Raw genomic sequence first — 17,703 nt, 5'->3', positions numbered from 1 at the left:
AGTACCTGCGGTGGTATTACCCCCATTTCAATGAATTGTTTCAAAAATGTGTTTTTTTTTTGTTGATGATTTATAATGTAACTCTTCTGGGTATATTTAAATCCTAATTAAAAATGAATTTTATTAGAGAAAATATACGTTTGCTTCAGTGATGCTCAGACGATAGAGATGAGATATAGAGTATGAGATGTGATACTGAGTGGGATTAGGCCAGGGAGAAGACGAAATGATTAAAATTTAGCAGATGTGACAAATCTATCTTATATTTTGTTAAAATTTGATATTAGATAAAAACATAAGTCACATTTATAAATTTTACAAGAAAGACAATATAATCTTTTAGTACCGGAAGAGATAAAGTTATTTGATTTTTATATGAAATCATTCAAAAGTATAAAATTGTCTTTGTGACTAATATTTAATGGATTACTTAAATTATTATTCATGGTTTATTATATTTGGATATCACTTCCTCATAATAAGTAAGACTAATACCGGCTTATTGATTCGTCTACGTTACAATCAGTTAAAGCATATTTATCATTCAACTATTTTAATTAAACTAAAAAAAAGATAAATATCCAATAACTACTGGCTGATAAAATTTTAAAACGAACAGCAACGCGGTTTCCCGTAATTAAAACTGTTTGTTACCACTAAAAGATAAAAATGATGATTAGAAATAATAGCTAATGATGTATTTTTACTGAGTTGTTTTCATACAAAAAGTGCAGTTTCCTCTTAGCCGACCTCTGACACCAGATAAAGGGAGTACATCTATCGCCGGTTTTAATTAACACAAGAGCGTTACACATTTATCAGAATACTGGCTGTCACCCGCGACACCGTCAGCTCGGTATTAAATAAAAACATAGTTGATTATGTGTTCTTCGATACAATGTTCTACATCCATGCCAAATTTTATCGAGATTCGTTGAGCCTTTCTGAAGATACCTTCAAACAAACATCCATCCACCTAAGCATTTGCATTTATAATATTAGTAAGATTTACTTATACTTATACTTAGCTTCTACTCACCGCTTTGTTCACGATTGTCTTTAAATTCTTGAAACGTAATAATTTAACTAAATTACGACGATGATGATCCTTTTCCCGGCTGTCTCATCAATCTGAGACATTCTATATTTTTGGCATATAAAACAAACTTATAGAAAATGAATATACATTTGGATTATTTATTGTTTTTCACATCGTACGAATACGTTGTATGATTACGTACATACATATGTATGTATGTACATATTACATATCGTCTAGATTTTTTTACACATTAATGACACAGACTTTCTTAGTAGAACTTCGTATCTCTGTCCTTAATATAACTTTTATTGAGAAGTAATTGTGTTGTATTTCACTCCGGTCTAGACATTGATTCTTAGAACACAAAGATATGATTAAACTGCCAGCTGCCGCTTCGTTTATAAAATAAAAATTATTTGACGAGGGTCCGCATTAATTTCGTCGACAATGTGATAAATAATGAGAGAGGTGTAATGCGGGGGCGGGATCCCTCTGAAGCGTCGCGTTGCCTTGACGCCTGATTTTGAAGTTTTGACGGCTCACATCCTAATTTTCTTTCTGTAGCCGAAGCGCGCTGTCCCTGTGGTTGCCATTTTTCAATAACTTTTGTGACACTTTTCAATTTTATATTTAAACAAAAGTTTCATAATCAATTTTTTTTTTCTTTTAATAATTAAGCAGAAATCTTAATAATTAAGACATAAAGAGACGTACAGCAAAATATTGAGATATTTTTAAATATAGGATTGTCGCATAAAACAAAAAAATAAAATATTAAAATTACTTGCTTACAATAATTAAGACTCGATCAAAATACGACACATCTGTAACAAAAAAAACCCGTTGTTCCTGTTCACCCGTTGAAAAAATATCAAGTACTCGTAATTATTAGACGTATTAATAAAATTTACCAAAGGAGAGTCACCGATGTAATTACGATCGCAAACGTACAATGATCAAAGGCTTTGAACGTGTTAATTGAAGTCAGATACAAAGGATATGTCACAAACAGTGGTACAGTCACATATTACGTGGTTATCGTAACAAACCAGTATGCGTGAATAAAATCAAATTTATCGATTTTTAATTTAGGATTACATCAGCAGTATACCTTCATATATTTATGTATATATCTATTAGATACTGTAAATATAAATGGATTAAAATACCAATTATAAGAAAGTTTCGCAGGTAATTATATTTTATGCAGGTATTTTATTATATGCAAAAACGTCGGTTATTCGAAGAGAACTGTCATCGATAAGCTGCCATTAGACGATAAAAAAACACATTAAATTATGTTTTATACAGGTGTTACGCAGTGGAAACTGACGGTATAGCGAAACAATAGAAACATGCATTCATCAATTCACAATTTGCAAGCGATGCAAAGTTAATAAAGTAATAAGTCAAACAGATATCGGGTGCGTTTGTCCTCGGTAAATCAATTTTAAATTCGACTTGGAGATTCATGGCGTCGCGACGCGGCGCGCGATCCGTGAATAATTGCTTATTTTAAAATGCCATTTTTCCATCGGCCTCTTTTTGTAGGGACTCGATCCCCATACGGCAACAGTACGCTAACTCTACACGATACTAACACTTTTTTTTAATTTTATCGCGATAAAGAACGAAAAAACTAACAAGGTTTGGTACTATTGTTTAAAGATAGCTAACGATTTCTGACCTATTATAACTATAAATATACCAGAGTAAGTATTCTAGTTTGCTTAGATTTGAAGGTAAAAATAATGCAACAATTTTTAATTAGAGTGTTCGTTTTAGTATTAGATTGACACTTAAACGTTACACCATAGTATGCTATGTAACAGATAAACAAACAAGTATCAAGATCGTGTAGGCGCACGTTAACGCATATTCAAAATCTGTCTCCATATATCATGTTGTGCTCATCACGTTTTTAATAAAAGCCGTGGCAGGCTGTTTGTTCATTGTTTAATATTTGGATTGCGGCATCTGTTGTTGTAATAATTGGTTTGTTAATTTGTTTAAAGTACCTAATATTTGGTAGATGAAGAGGTCACTTATTTACATGTATTCATGTTATTTTGAATGTCATGATAACTTATACAAAGCTTTATAAATACAATACGTTCAAAATTAATCGTTGTTTTTCACATGAACACGGGTAAGTTCGTCATCTGCCGTCAAATTATCGTAATTATAAGGCCAAGCCCACTTCAAACCTCTCAGATTGCCGTCCAAATATACGTTAGGGTCCGTTACGAGTCTTGCAATCAAAAGAATTCAATTGAAAAAGTCGGGTCCCATGTCTATTCTTCCGTACCCCTGTCTTGAGCGTTTTACCTTATCGATTTGGTACTCAGAAATATACCTTAATGTTTTCAACTTAAATATGTGATTTGAAATTTCTAATTAAGTTACAAAATATGAGGTTTGAGCATCTACCCAAAGAAAATAGCCAATAAACAAAAGTTTAGTTAAATTAATGCGTCTTACTCTCAGTTTAGGCGCACATATACAGAGTGTTTAAATTAGACTGATATTGACCAATCAAATTGTATCCAGAGAGTTTTATAAATGTATTAATGCGCTATTATCTTAAGATTGTAATCATTCATGTTTTATAAATCATTTGGCTCCATAATACGATTACGATAATGAAAATGTTTCTCGGTTGTCATATTTTCATACGATAAATTAGCCGAAAAGTTATAATTTAATAAGTAAAAATTCAAAAGATAATTTTTGATGCATAGAAATAGTTGGAACTTAAACATTACTCATCATCATCAACCTGCCCTTATCCCTATGGAGGGTCGGCACAGTTTGTACTACTCCTCCATACATCTCTATTAGCCGTCATATCTGAATTTACCCCCTTCTTACGCATATCCTCTTTCATACAATCCATCCATACTTTCTTTGGTCTTCCTCAACCTTTATAGCCATCCACATTCAATCTCATTACTTTTTTGTTTATATGATTATCATCCCTCCGCATAACATGTCCAAACCACGCTAACCTTCTGCTCCTCAATTTCTCGATAACTGGCGCTACTTTCAAACTTCCTCTGATATGCACATTCTTAACTTTATCTTTTCTTGTCACACCACACATCCAACATTACATATTACATTACTATCCTTAAAAATATATAACATTATTTTGTAAAACTTCGTTTTAGGTTTATACGAAAAATTTGATGTTAAACCAAATCTGCTTTTATTCTCATGCATTACTTATTAATTTTTTTTTTTCATCATTTGTAAGACGTGAAGAACAAAACGCTACTCACTTGATAGAGCCCTTGAAATAATAAAGGCATCCGGACATTTTGTACCGCAAGTCAGGAGGTCGGGAATCGAAGCTGTGTTCACACACAATTGTTTTCTACCCCTGTAAACAGCGCGGGACAAAAGATGGCCTGATAAAAATCATTCCCAAATACAAATCATTAACGTTGGTTCATTTATTCCCTCGATTATAATATGCAATTTATATTGCCCGTTTACTTTCTCTAGTTCTCTCAATAGTTCTTGAATACACAACATTTCTTCGACTTTATTCTCTTAAGTGCTTCGGAAGTTGGACTTTAATAATATTTATACCGTAGCTTTATACCATTTCAGAAACCTTGTTCAAAAATAAACGTTCCTTCAATTGTGACTGACTTTTGGGACGATAACGATAAAAGCTTGCTTACTTTTATAAAATTACGGACAGAAGAAATTATTTTCAGAATAATTCCAGTAGGCACTTCCCAAAAGTAAAAATTGAACCAAAACGATTATTACAAACATACAGAATAACAGGGAGGAAATCTTGGATTGTCATTTTAAAAAAGAATACCAGAAATTGAAATGTAATAGTCATCTTCGATAAATTCCAACAATCCCGTAAAAAATAAGGACAGCGAAAGGGGTTATGTCACAGATTTACCCTTTACGATGTTTTTTATTTTTTTGACGCGAAAAGTATTTTTTGCGAGTTTTCTGTCGCACCGTCCTCTTTTGTTATAAATTTCGCACGGTTCGTTATATCAATCGGTGTCTGGGTACATTTGAATGCATCGCTAATTTTGGTTTTACGAACTTTAGACGTTACAATGACACAATTAAATCTATCTCTTCTTGAAGGGTCCTATCTCTGTACCTGTCTTATAAAGTTGTCAAAAGGGTTGATCCTTTTTCTTGACCTTTTGACAGCGGGGTAAGGGTTAGGTCGATTGAAATTTTTTAAAAGATGTGTGAATCCACAAAAACTAAATTTAGCTGACATTGTTATTGAGGGAGAGTAATAAATACTTTTAATTTTATCATGATCAATGTCTTTTTGTCGCGATTTTCTATCAAGTCTTATTTGAGTTTATGAGATTCAAATGCTTGTTATTATGCTCATTAATATAATATTCCGTTTTAAATGCATATTCCAACATCACTGCAATATTATAATTCATTGTTTACGTTTTCCTTCATCGCATTTCATTAATCTTATACGGATAATTTGTAAAGATGACAATAAGCCGATTATAATAATACTTTTATTTGCAGCGTGAGCAGGCCTCCCGCAAGATGGACCGATGATCTGGTCAAGGCTGCGGGAGTATCCTGGATGCGGGTTGCACAGGACCGATCATCGTGACGATCTTTGGGGGGAGGCCTATGCCCAGCAGTGGGCGTAACGAGGCTGAATGGATGGATGGAATACTTTTACAATAAATATCACTCCTTTCTGTTATTAAAAGTTGTTTAAAAATCTGTTCCACTTTTAAACACGAATTTCAGTTTATTCTTTGAGCAATACTTTATCTTATAATGTTAATTCCTCAAAACTTTGACTCCGTAAATAATATAGATATTACAAAGAACAAATTGTAAGAACACCTGCTGAGGGCCATAGGTGTCCAAGATAATATGTATTCATAGTTATGAACTGGTTAAAATATGTTATATTTAAATTGAACCTTATTGAAGCAGCATAAAGTTTAGAATAACGTAGAATATTTATTCAAATCTATGTAGCCACAGGGCGTATCTGTTTTGTAAAGGCATTCACGTGAATAAATCCTTTTAACGATTATCATTTGAATGATAATAAAAGTCATGTTTTAAAGGGTCTTTATAGATGCTTAAGAACTCACTTGTATATAAAGGTGAATAATTTTTTAAGATTATATTCGCTTAATGGCAGGGAAATTACATAACTAAACATCTTTAAATGCACATACTTGATTAAATACTTTAAAACATTTTTGGATTTTAAATGTAATGTCATTTAACTATCTGAAAAAATAAAAAAACTATATTTCTCCCCTACAGACACTTCCGAAAAATTATACCCTTCCCCGAGTAACACACCGCCTACGCGACCTACGGCGTAGACCGCGTAGACACAGATCGATTTGCGGCTACAAGTGACAAAGTTTTTCAAGATGGCGCAGGGGTGGGGATGCGAGGGGGATGCTCATATTTTTTACTGTCGCCCGGGGTGAGCAGTGAAGCCGATCGCAACACCACTCTCCACTCGGCCTCTTAAAAGCTCGCCTTCTGAGGGACATTTCTGAGGAATACATACGATATATGCAACCAAGTGTCTATGTGCCTTTATAGAGGGAGTCTGTAAATAAGCAATATTTACTTCCGAATTCTTTCATTACATTCATTCAGATAATTAAGGTTATATTACTATATTTGTTACCTATGTTATATGGTATAGAGATTTATCTATGTTGCTGCGATGGTATGACCATAAACAAAAAAAAAACTTGAGAGGTGTCAAGGGACACCCGGATGGAACGAAGTTCCTTTCTATTAATTAGTGAAGGAACCAATGTTTATTCTATGAATAAAAAACTTAAGTCTTCACAAGAAGTACATTTTATTTCTATGAATTTTCGTTATATATTGTCAAGTCGTTGCCATGGTGAAGTAGCGCTCATTCGTCGTTAACATACTTACTATAGCAAAAAGTGTCGTGACAACTTTTCGTAAGAATTTTTTCCGTCTAGCCCCTTTCATCACAACGCGCGATAAGGAACTTCTTTCCAATATTAAAAAGGAATCTATAAGATGATTTAAAGCATTATTTAACGTCAATGCTAACACAGTAGCTATCGAGAAGACATGTGGATACAGTTCAGTCAGTAACCGAGTAAACCAATGTGTAAACATCCCGCAGCAATGTGTACACAGAGGGTGCCTAGTAACAAAGTTACAACTGGCTTTTACACATTTTACCGACCAGTTATTTTACTTTATTATAAGTAAAAATCTTAAGAAAACTATAGTCTACTCTATTTCTTTTGCATGGAAGAAAATAATTACAAATTTATACCTTAAATTCAGATAAGAATTATGAAATAGTAACATTCTCTGTTCGGAAAAAATCACAAACTAAAAACCACAAATCGATATTATAATATTTTTTTCGATTACGACCTATTTCAGACAGTGCAAACCAAACAATTTACTAAATTACGAACTACGTAAGTAATATTATTTACCGTATTATTACCGAGCTTAATTGAAATTGAAACAATAAAATAATGTTTGACTTAAAATATTTAAAACGAATTAAAAATGAGCGCACAATGCACGTCGAAGTTTTCTTTATCATTTTTTAAAACTGTACTCGGCGTTAGCTTGGAGCGGAGGTAGTGTACACAAAATCTGATTGTAGCTTGAAATTAATTTCATAACGCCCGGAGGCAGAGTGCAGAGCCACGGGGGTACGAGGGGGTACGAGGAGGGGGTGCGGGGATGGGGACTATACCATCTCATGACTCAGACACGTGCTGTTAGATTGGATAATAATATTTAAATAGATAACCGCAAGTCAGTGTGGAATTTGTGTGAAAATTGTGGATGAAAGTTGTATCAATAACTTTCATCCACAATTTTACTTCTGAATACGACTATCATATCTTTTTTCAAGATTAAAGATGCGCTGTTTTATTTAAAATACAATATTTCTGCAAAATTTTAACTTGGTCGGTATTTAAACTAAATTACAGTTTCAGTTCAAAATTATTGACTGTTTTTTTTTCATAAACATGGAATAATATTTCAATCTATGTAATATTTTATAAAAATGTGTCAGTTAAAATTCCATGTTATAATAGGATATTATCATTTTCCCCTACAGAGTCGCGCCGTGCGAAATGACAAAGGGAGCTTAAAACAAAAAGAACAAAAGGTCAAAACAATGGTCACAGTTTAATGTGAGAGTTCAACGGCCATTATGTTTGAATATGGGAAGAACATGCCTCTTGTGCGGATAAAATCATTGCAATTGAAAGTGGATTTTATGCTGTCGCATTGTGTCGTATTGTGTCGCGCGACGAAGTGTTGATGCAATAACATCCACGCAAATTATTTATATGCCTTTAAAATGTTTTATTTCATATAACGTATTTACTACAACGGACGAATTATGTTATCTATGAATTAGTAAATTTAGAATCCCTACATATGTAAAAAAATTTACATGAATATTTTCTAATAAGAATAGATTTAAAATACGATGAATAATTCTGAAACATGACAAATCTTTCCAATAACAGTTTAAAAGTACTTTAACGGATTTTAATTTAATTTGCCGTTACATTCGTATTTCCTATTATTTCTTTAAAATTATCCTCCAACATAAGATAAGATATCGGTAATGGAAAATCAAATAAGGAATTATTATATACACGAGCAATAGAAAACGAAGTCAAATGTAAGAATTTCACGGAGCATTCGGCATGAGTTGAGCGTGACAGGATCGGTACAATGTCGCAGTTTCATTGCCACATCGCATGCTGCGGATATCTAAACACGCGGATCCTATTAAATCAGAAATAGGTATCCAATCAGTGAATGCACGCTTCAGTGCATTTACACACTCTTTATGACAGTAATACGCTGTGCGGATGTGTGCGTATGGAGTTTATTAGACGTGCTCTTTTATGTGAGATATTATTGTTGTCCTAATGTCTTGGCAAGGAATAAAACATTTTAATTGGTCTAAACTTAAATGGTACACTTCTTACGTACACTTCTGGACACATTAAGGTCTCATTTACTAAATAATAAGATCTTTCAACTTCTATCGTCTTATATTACTGATAAGTAGTAGCTATTTATGAAAATTTTAGCTACATAACGAAGTATAAGGCGAATTTACAGTAAAGTTAGAAGAAATACATATTTAGTAATCTAATGAAACCACCAGCAGATTAAAATATAAAGATACGGAAAATCTATAAAAACCTAAAAGGCAAAATTCCCTATTTCCACATCAGCCGAACATTTAAGTGTCTTCAATACGGCTCGCCCCCAAGCGAATTGATAAAATAGCTTCGCCTCACAAATGCCCGCCCAAAACGATAGAAAAATTTACAAAAGGCTGAGCACTCAACGGCACTCAGCCTAAACGCTTTAACTATGTCCCAACCCCATACTTCAGGATTGCTCACTCCACTTGTCTCCAAAAACCCGTGAACGTTCTATCAAAACCTACGCCTAATGCCTTTGCAGCAAGAGCCATCTTTCCGTGCCACTACCGAGATAATGATGGCACTTCAGCTGATGGTTTTGATATTGCTTGTAATTGGTGCTGGTCTCATATAAAACTGTTGCACGCGTCACCCCTATATACAAATGTTGTTAGGGAACGTTTTAGGTATACCTATATATACCTTTTGATATACCTTCAAAACAGTATATAGAATACATTAGTGATGCAACGGATGTCTGTTTCCGTTTCCGCAAGTGCGGAAGTTCCGCATGCTTTTCAACATCCGTTTCTGCTTCTGTTTCCGCAACTTTTATAACGGAGATAAAACGGAACTTTACGACGGCTGAGAGATCCAAATGCGCGGCGCGAGACGCGCAGTCCGTGCGCGGCCTTTCGGCACTTGTCGCATTTGTTTGTTTACGTACTTTTTCGTGAATTTAAGCGCGTAATATTTTCTGCTGCTGTTTGAAACAATCAGTTTCTCTTGCTGGAGTAAACTGTCTAGTTGTTGTCCATATAAAATTTGACAACTGACAAAATGTGACTATTTCATACTTACGAGTTATTAAATGTACTTTTGAATAAGTAATAACCATGTAATGTATCATCATCGTTATTATCATCAGCTCACTATATATCCCCACTGAGGGGCTCGGAGCCTACCCCAAATTAGAAGTGACTAAGCCATAGTCAACCACGCTGGCCCAGAGCGGGTTGACTTCACACATATCATTAAATTTTTTCTCAGATATGTGCAGGCAGCATCACTATGTTTTCCTTCACCATAGGAACGTCGGATAAATGTACATATCTAAATCGAAAAACACATTGGTACATAGCGGGATTCGAACCCAGGCCCTGCAGATTGCAAGTCAAGTGCCTAATAATTATATATTTTTCTAATCTAGATTTGGTGTTTTTGATACTTAACACATTCACTGTTTACAAAATAAAAAAAGGTAACAGCTGGGAGCCAAAACTTTTTATGGTGAATTTTTATTTAGTATATCTGGGAGTGTTTGAATATATAGATAAATTAATAATGTTTTTTGTATTTAAGCGCTAGGGATCATCATTTTGAGCGCTAGGGATCATCATTTTGAGCACTAGGGATGGCAATGGTTTAGTTCACTAATACTCGTATGTAGATATTTGTTCCACGATTGCATTTCTGTGTACTAATATGTTACAAGATTTTGACAAAGTCAAGTTTTTCATCAAATTCCAGAATATTGAGTAAAACATGTAAGGATACTAATCAAAACCAGCTTATATCTTCTCGGTTCAAGATCTTGTAACATTTCATACACACCCACACATACACACACGTATACACACACACACACACACATAAAAATAAACGCATACACACACACGTACACACACATACAGGACATACATATATTTAAAAAATATACATACATAACATAAAGTTCAGCCTTAGCTTCATGTGATACAAGATATTTGTATGTTTGCCTCCGTACGAACGTGGTACTAATCACTACAACATTGTAAGAATTAAACTAATACTCTTTTTCGTTAGTTGACTATATTGCCAGAGTGGCCACACAAAGCAACATGGACTTGTTTCAAACGCCGGCGGCTTACTGGCTACTATAAAGTGAACGGGCCCCTCGCTCGGATCCGAGGGGGAGGCGCCGCTACTAATAGCTCAGCTCACTCGGATCCGAGTGGTCAGCAGTGAATGTATTAATAAAGAAATATATTTGTCGTTTATCAACACGAGTGGTTTGGCGAACATTAATTTGTAAATAGTGTAATTTTGTTTCCTGAAAATAAATTAAAAAAAAACGTATTTTAACTTATTGCAGCACAGTACGAGTAAAAATACATATATTGAAGGCTAAAGGACACCGATATCCAATGCCTTAATAAATTAAAAACGAATACAAACTGTTCATACCAAAAAAAAAATTTGTAAATATGTTTTTTTTTTAATATTTACACTTCTGTTTCCGCTTCCGTTTCTGTTTCCGTTTCTGCTAAAATTTATTTTTGACATCTGTTTCCGTTTCTGGTTCCGGTAAGACACTTCCGTTGCATCACTAGAATACATATAACCACTCATTTTGTAAATTCATTTCATTAATAATATTATATGTTTACTTTATTGTGATACACCACTACCATACAAGACCGATCACTTAGTAATTTGAAATAACTAAATACTATATTTACTAAGCCAATAGGAAGATAAATTAATTAATTAAGAAACGGCTTAACTCACGTTTTGATCGTCCGGTGGCGGCACCGACTAGTTTCGGACCCATCGGGGGTCCATCTTCAGGGCGAGTGTTCAATTCGAGGACTTCGCGGTCGCGTCGCGTCTCGCTAGTCGGTGCCGCCACCGGACGATCAAAACGTGAGTTAAGCCGTTTCTTAATTAATTAATTATGATGTCTCACGAAAGTTTAAACAGGAAGATAAATTTCAAAAAACCTTTCAAATGTTAAAAAGAATCACAAGGTGGTACAAAAATTATAGTTTGTTGATTACTTTTCGTTATCATAAGACTGGTAAACCTTGTCTATTTTTAATCACTTATAACCTGTTTCACATTAAGCAATTTTAAACAAGTAATTTAATATACATAATATAATTTAATAAGAAATAAAAAAGAGCGACAAAAACTCCCTTAAAAGCTCACAGCAATCCAAAGTGCAAACAACCGGAGCACAACATCGGAATACATCCCGCTTTGAGCTTTACACGGACTGAAACCGTGCGCAGGCAACAAAGACTACATCGAGACAACCTCTGATTTTAATTAGGCACCGCGTCGAATGGCGTCTGGAGAGCAGAGACTGGAGAACGGTGAGCGGAGAGCGGACGTAAAATGAGCGAAATGAGCGTTAGCGGGCGAAGGGAGTCACTTATTAGCGCTGAGACAGGAGCCGGTTTATCGGCGAGCGTGCTCCGAGGCGCATTCCGATAGCCCGGCCGCGGCTTTACGAGTCCGCCGTTAATGACACGCGGTAACGACCGGGAAGAGAAACGATTCACGACCCATTTTACTATCGAGACCGGAATGTCGTGCGATTCTAATGTTACATATTGATACTGAGCAATACTAATTCGATTTACTGTTTTTTTTTTAATTTCGCTGTGCTTAGTTTTCTTATTTTTCATTTAGTACTACGTACTAATCAATAGACAAATTATAATTTCTATGGTTTTGATGATACTAATCATCTAATTATCTCGATATCTATCGATTTGCTCAATAGAGTTTTTTCTATGTATATAAGGGCTCAATTAACTTTCGAGTAATTTCCTCCTTTGAAACGAATTAGAAATTCCTTTGAAATGAATGATTCGTAAATTTACAAACTTAATCATTGATGACATGACATATATTGCTAATATTATAAATGAAAAAGTTTAGATGGATGGATGTTTGTTTGAAGGTATCTTTAGAACGGCTCAACGGATCTCACTGAAATTTGGCATGTAGAGAATAGTCTAGAAGAACGGTCGGAGTCGCGGGCGACAGTTAGTGAAATTATAATCATGTACTTAAACTTAATTTTTATTATGAATTATTTATATCGACGGAAGAAAGCGATTTTGTCGTATCTCAAAATATCTAGTTTTACACCAGAGCCATAAAACTATTTCAAAAAATCATAACTCCTAAATTAAAAAAGATAGGAAGTTGAACTTTGGAACATATTATATTATTTCTATCAATCTAAATGTTATTTGATACCGTTAATTGGAATGTCTTAAACTTACTACTTCATTGATTTTTTACTAGTTACAGCATGCAGCAGATGTTAACTTATTTGGGCCAATTTTCGACATACGACATTTCCGCTTTCTGCCGTCGATATGTAAGGAAATATTATGTGCTCAAAGTACCAAGATCTGTAGAATGCCGCATAAACGCTTTATCAAAATTGGGTTGTGATAAAAACACGAGCGACTGATAAGCTGTTTAGATTTGTTTTTTGCCATTACGTAAGTATTGACGACATGCGTAGATACGAACTTGCTGTGTTTTCTCCGTACTTCAGATTATATATCTACTTCTAAAATGTTGATACATTATGGTTTAATATAAACAATGACGATATATTCTCGTTTATATAAACGATAGTCGAATGTTTATTACATCCTGTAGAATTTTATTAACACGCAAAGGATTACAATTTTTAAATTTTAAGTGATATTTGCTAAAACGTATTTTGTTAATATTTGGTGTGAGTAAAATAAATTCCGAAGAAACAAGAAACAGAATTTGAATTTACATAATTGATGTCGTGCCGGACAAACCGACAGTGAATTTTCGTATGATAAAAATATATATCAACTATGATAACATCTTTTCTAAATAAAAAGGAGCTTCAACATTCAGATAGATCTGTGAGTAGTAGTCATTATTTCAATTAATGATCATAAGATATAATTAAAAATAATTGATATTTTATCTATTTAAAATTATTAGATTAGCAGACGAAAAACAGGAAACGAGTCATTAATATCTCTAAATTCAAGGAAAACACTATAATACTACAATCGAGGGTATCCCCAATATTTATATATGTTCAATTAAACAAAAGACTTACCAGATTATCACTAATTTTCGTCAAAAATAAACAAACCGCAATGTAAAAAGAAAACGTGGTATATTTCGCAAGACTAACTACACAACAGTGCTCATTGTATCGCGAAAATCATCCTTTCTATCTTATAGATAAATCCTAGATTAGACAAAACCAATCATTTCCGATAAAATAATATCACCTTTAGTTTAATAATCGTCAAAGGGTAAACGATAAGACCAATGACTTTACAAAAAACTTTACACCTCACCTATACGTTTTATTGGTAATATTGATCAGAAAATATTTGTTAATCTTTTGTTAGTTTTTATCTTTGAATCTTATCATATGTCCATAAACTACACATTATAATAAAAACATCCTTAACAATATACTTCATAATAATATAAGTATGTAAGACGCACCTGTAGTTTCACATTTATTTCCTGGTCCATCACTTTCATCATTTCCTGAAAAAGAAAAAAAAAATTGAATACACATATTCTTCTAAGACTGTACCCTGTTACCTGTTACCCTTGAAGCTCAAACAAAATCACAATTCTGTTTTCGCCATTTGCCACGCCGCAAACAATAGTTATAGTTCCACAAGGATCTTATATCGGTCAAATAAAAGTAATAATAAAGCGATAATTATTTATAGCTAATTATTATTCAGGCAACTACAATTACTGCCTTATAACACTCCTAGGCAAATTTTAAATGTCAGTTAAGTCAGTGTTACCTACAGACATAACTTTAACTTTCCAGTTCAGTTAATTTTTATGATTACTTTCCTATGTTTCAAAATTTACTCTTTTGGTGCACATCAAATTCGAAAATAAAATTAAACAATTCGGTTAAAATATGCCAAAAGCCGAATTAAAAACTTATACAAATAGATATAGAAAAAACTAAAGGTTTTCTAACATTTATTTACATAAGCATTACATATATCCGTTGTCTGTAAAATAGTCGAGGAATTATTTTAAATATTAGGTCCTTACATATGAAATTGGCGTTTTTCGTACTGGCCACTTTAATCACGAATTTCTCCTCTTTGGTAAGGAATTCCAAATTCAAATTTGTACAGCTATAGACTCATGTATTTGTGGTTCGATGACCGTCATTCATTTGTTTTTTTTCTTCTGTTTTTTTCTGTTTGCGTCACTCATTTTACAAAATGGAAAACTTAAAATATCGCATTATTTACGAGTACGAGTTCCGCCGTGGCACTAGTGCTGCGGAAACGACTCGAAGGGTGAATGATGTGTATGGCGGTCGTGTTGCAAAAGAAAACACAGTTCGTTTTTGGTTCCAACGTTTTCGTTCTGGAAATTTCGATCTGCAAAACAAGCCCCGTGGACGGCCTGAGACTCAAGTTGATAATGAAGAGTTGAAGGCTATTGTGGAAGCGGATCCATCGCAAACCACGTCCGAGTTAGCTGCAGGCTGCGATGTTAGTGATAAAACTGTTTTAATTCACTTGAAGCAAATTGGGAAGATTAAAAAGCTTGAAAGGTGGGTACCTCACGAATTGACTGAAGCAAACCGGCAAACGCGCGTCGACTGTTGCGTTACATTACTAAACCGGCACAATAATGAAGGTATTTTAAACCGAATCATTACCTGTGATGAAAAATGGGTTCTTTACGATAATCGGAAGCGCTCAGCGCAATGGTTGGATCCTGGCCAGCCAGCCAAATCCTGCCCCAAGCGAAAATTAACCCCAAAAAAGTTACTTGTAAGCGTTTGGTGGACTAGTGCCGGTATTGTTCATTACAGTTTTCTCAAATCTGGCCAGACTATTACGGCTGATGTCTATTGTCAGCAATTGCAAACCATGATGGAAAAGCTAGCGGCTAAACAACCTAGGCTGGTCAATCGCTCTACGCCACTGCTGCTTCACGACAACGCTAGACCACACACTGCGCAACAGACGGCTACTAAATTAGAAGAGCTTCAATTGGAAAGTCTAAGACATCCTCCGTACTTCCCGGACCTTGCTCCAACAGATTACCATTTTTTTCGAAATTTGGATAACTTCTTGCAAGGGAAAAAATTAAACTCCGATGGGGCAGTCTAAATTGCCTTCAAAGATTTTATTGATTCCCGTCCGACTGGTTTTTTTAGTAAAGGGATCAATGAACTACCTATGAGATGGCAAAAGTGCATAGAAAATAATGGTTCATACTTTGATTAATTAAATATATTATATTAAAAAATATTCGACTTTTTGTTCCTCCCATACAAAACGCCAATTTCATATGTAAGGACCTAATATTAATTATAAATGATTCCGTATTCGCGGCGGGCCGGTGCCTCGTAGATAGCGTTATCAAAGATACATAACTTAAGTCGTAATTGATATGTTTGACTTATATTAGATAATTATTGATGTCAGAGTTAATTATATTTTTATCTATTGTACATAACACGATTTCATTTATTTTTTATTGTACAAAATAAAGTAAACATTACAATAAAACAAGATTATGATGTAAACAAAAATATATAAAGAATCTTAGGAATATTACAATATGACAAAGATCCTGTAAAGTGTAGTGTGTTACCAAGTTACATCGTAAAATAAGAATCCATATTCTTATTGGACGATCTTTGTTGCCCTTCTTGTTCTTTCACCTAACTAAAATTCAATTCAATATTGAGTCAACTTTTTTGTACGAGAAAAATTTTTCTTATTGAAGGAGCAATATATATAAATTATAATACATAGTTAGTAAAATTATTTATTAGTATGACACACATAAAACACAAATCAAAAAAGGTAATAAATACGCTAGGTTTTGTAACACTTAAAATCTTCATTTGTGAGTTAAGTACATTTATAATTACTCAGAAGTCGTGTTGCATATTATATATAAGTAAACAGCGATTCTATATTAGATAAAAAGTCATTGCATTATAAAAAAGCTATGCTTAACGCATTATGCGCCCGTGCCTAAACAGCTAAACACTATCAAAACATCTTGTGAGGCAACGGTAAAGACACGCCCGAACACCTTTCCACCTACTTATAGTACGATAATAGGTAGAGGCACGCGACAGGACACCGGAACAAAGCAGTAGTGCACTACAAGCCATCATTACCAAATCGAAGAAAAAGAAGTCAGAGGCAGCTGCCTTCCTACTTCCTTCCTATACAAATGTAATATAAGATGTTCGCTTTGTGCCGCGGTTTATTTTAGGGTTCATTCATTACGGCACTCAATTTGGCGCGTGTTCTTATCTGTGTGCTTGTATAGATACGTTTTGTGTTGTCGATGAGTGCGTGCGCGACGCGACGCGTGCGCAACTGGACGACATACACCGGAAGTGTATTTTGAGTTTTAATAGACGGTGCTCATGCCAAAACCTGGACATTTAATTAAATATATTGCTTATACCGACAATATTTTTTATTTCTAAGTTACTAGTTACTGTGTTATATCTTCTCCCCACTATTCTAAATGGAGGGAAATAACAACAAGACAATTTTCAATTGAGATCCAATAATTCGATAACGATTTTAATTTCTTATTCTTTTCAAAAATAAAGTTAGAAAAAGCAATTATATCTATAATATTGTCTTAATAAAGTTACATGTATTTACT

The 17,703-nt window shown here is 34.0% G+C and overlaps 1 protein-coding gene across 2 annotated transcripts in view; it reads right to left on the bottom strand.

Annotated features, from left to right (window-relative positions):
* The window catches only part of LOC106721039 (histone-lysine N-methyltransferase PRDM16), a 60,568-nt gene extending 46,378 nt beyond the window's left edge, over positions 1-14,190 (bottom strand). Inside the window, exon 1 of one of the 2 annotated variants that reach the window (XM_014515902.2) lies at positions 14,117-14,190. The gene's annotated coding sequence lies outside the window, so the exon portion shown is untranslated. The remainder of the gene's footprint in view (positions 1-14,116) is intronic. The other variant, XM_014515903.2, reaches the window with a different exon arrangement.
* Positions 14,191-17,703: the final 3,513 nt, after the last annotated feature.

Source organism: Papilio machaon, chromosome 15 (assembly GCF_912999745.1).
Source record: "Papilio machaon chromosome 15, ilPapMach1.1, whole genome shotgun sequence".
NCBI lineage: Eukaryota > Metazoa > Arthropoda > Insecta > Lepidoptera > Papilionidae > Papilio > Papilio machaon.
This window is presented reverse-complemented; position numbering and strand designations above follow the sequence as displayed.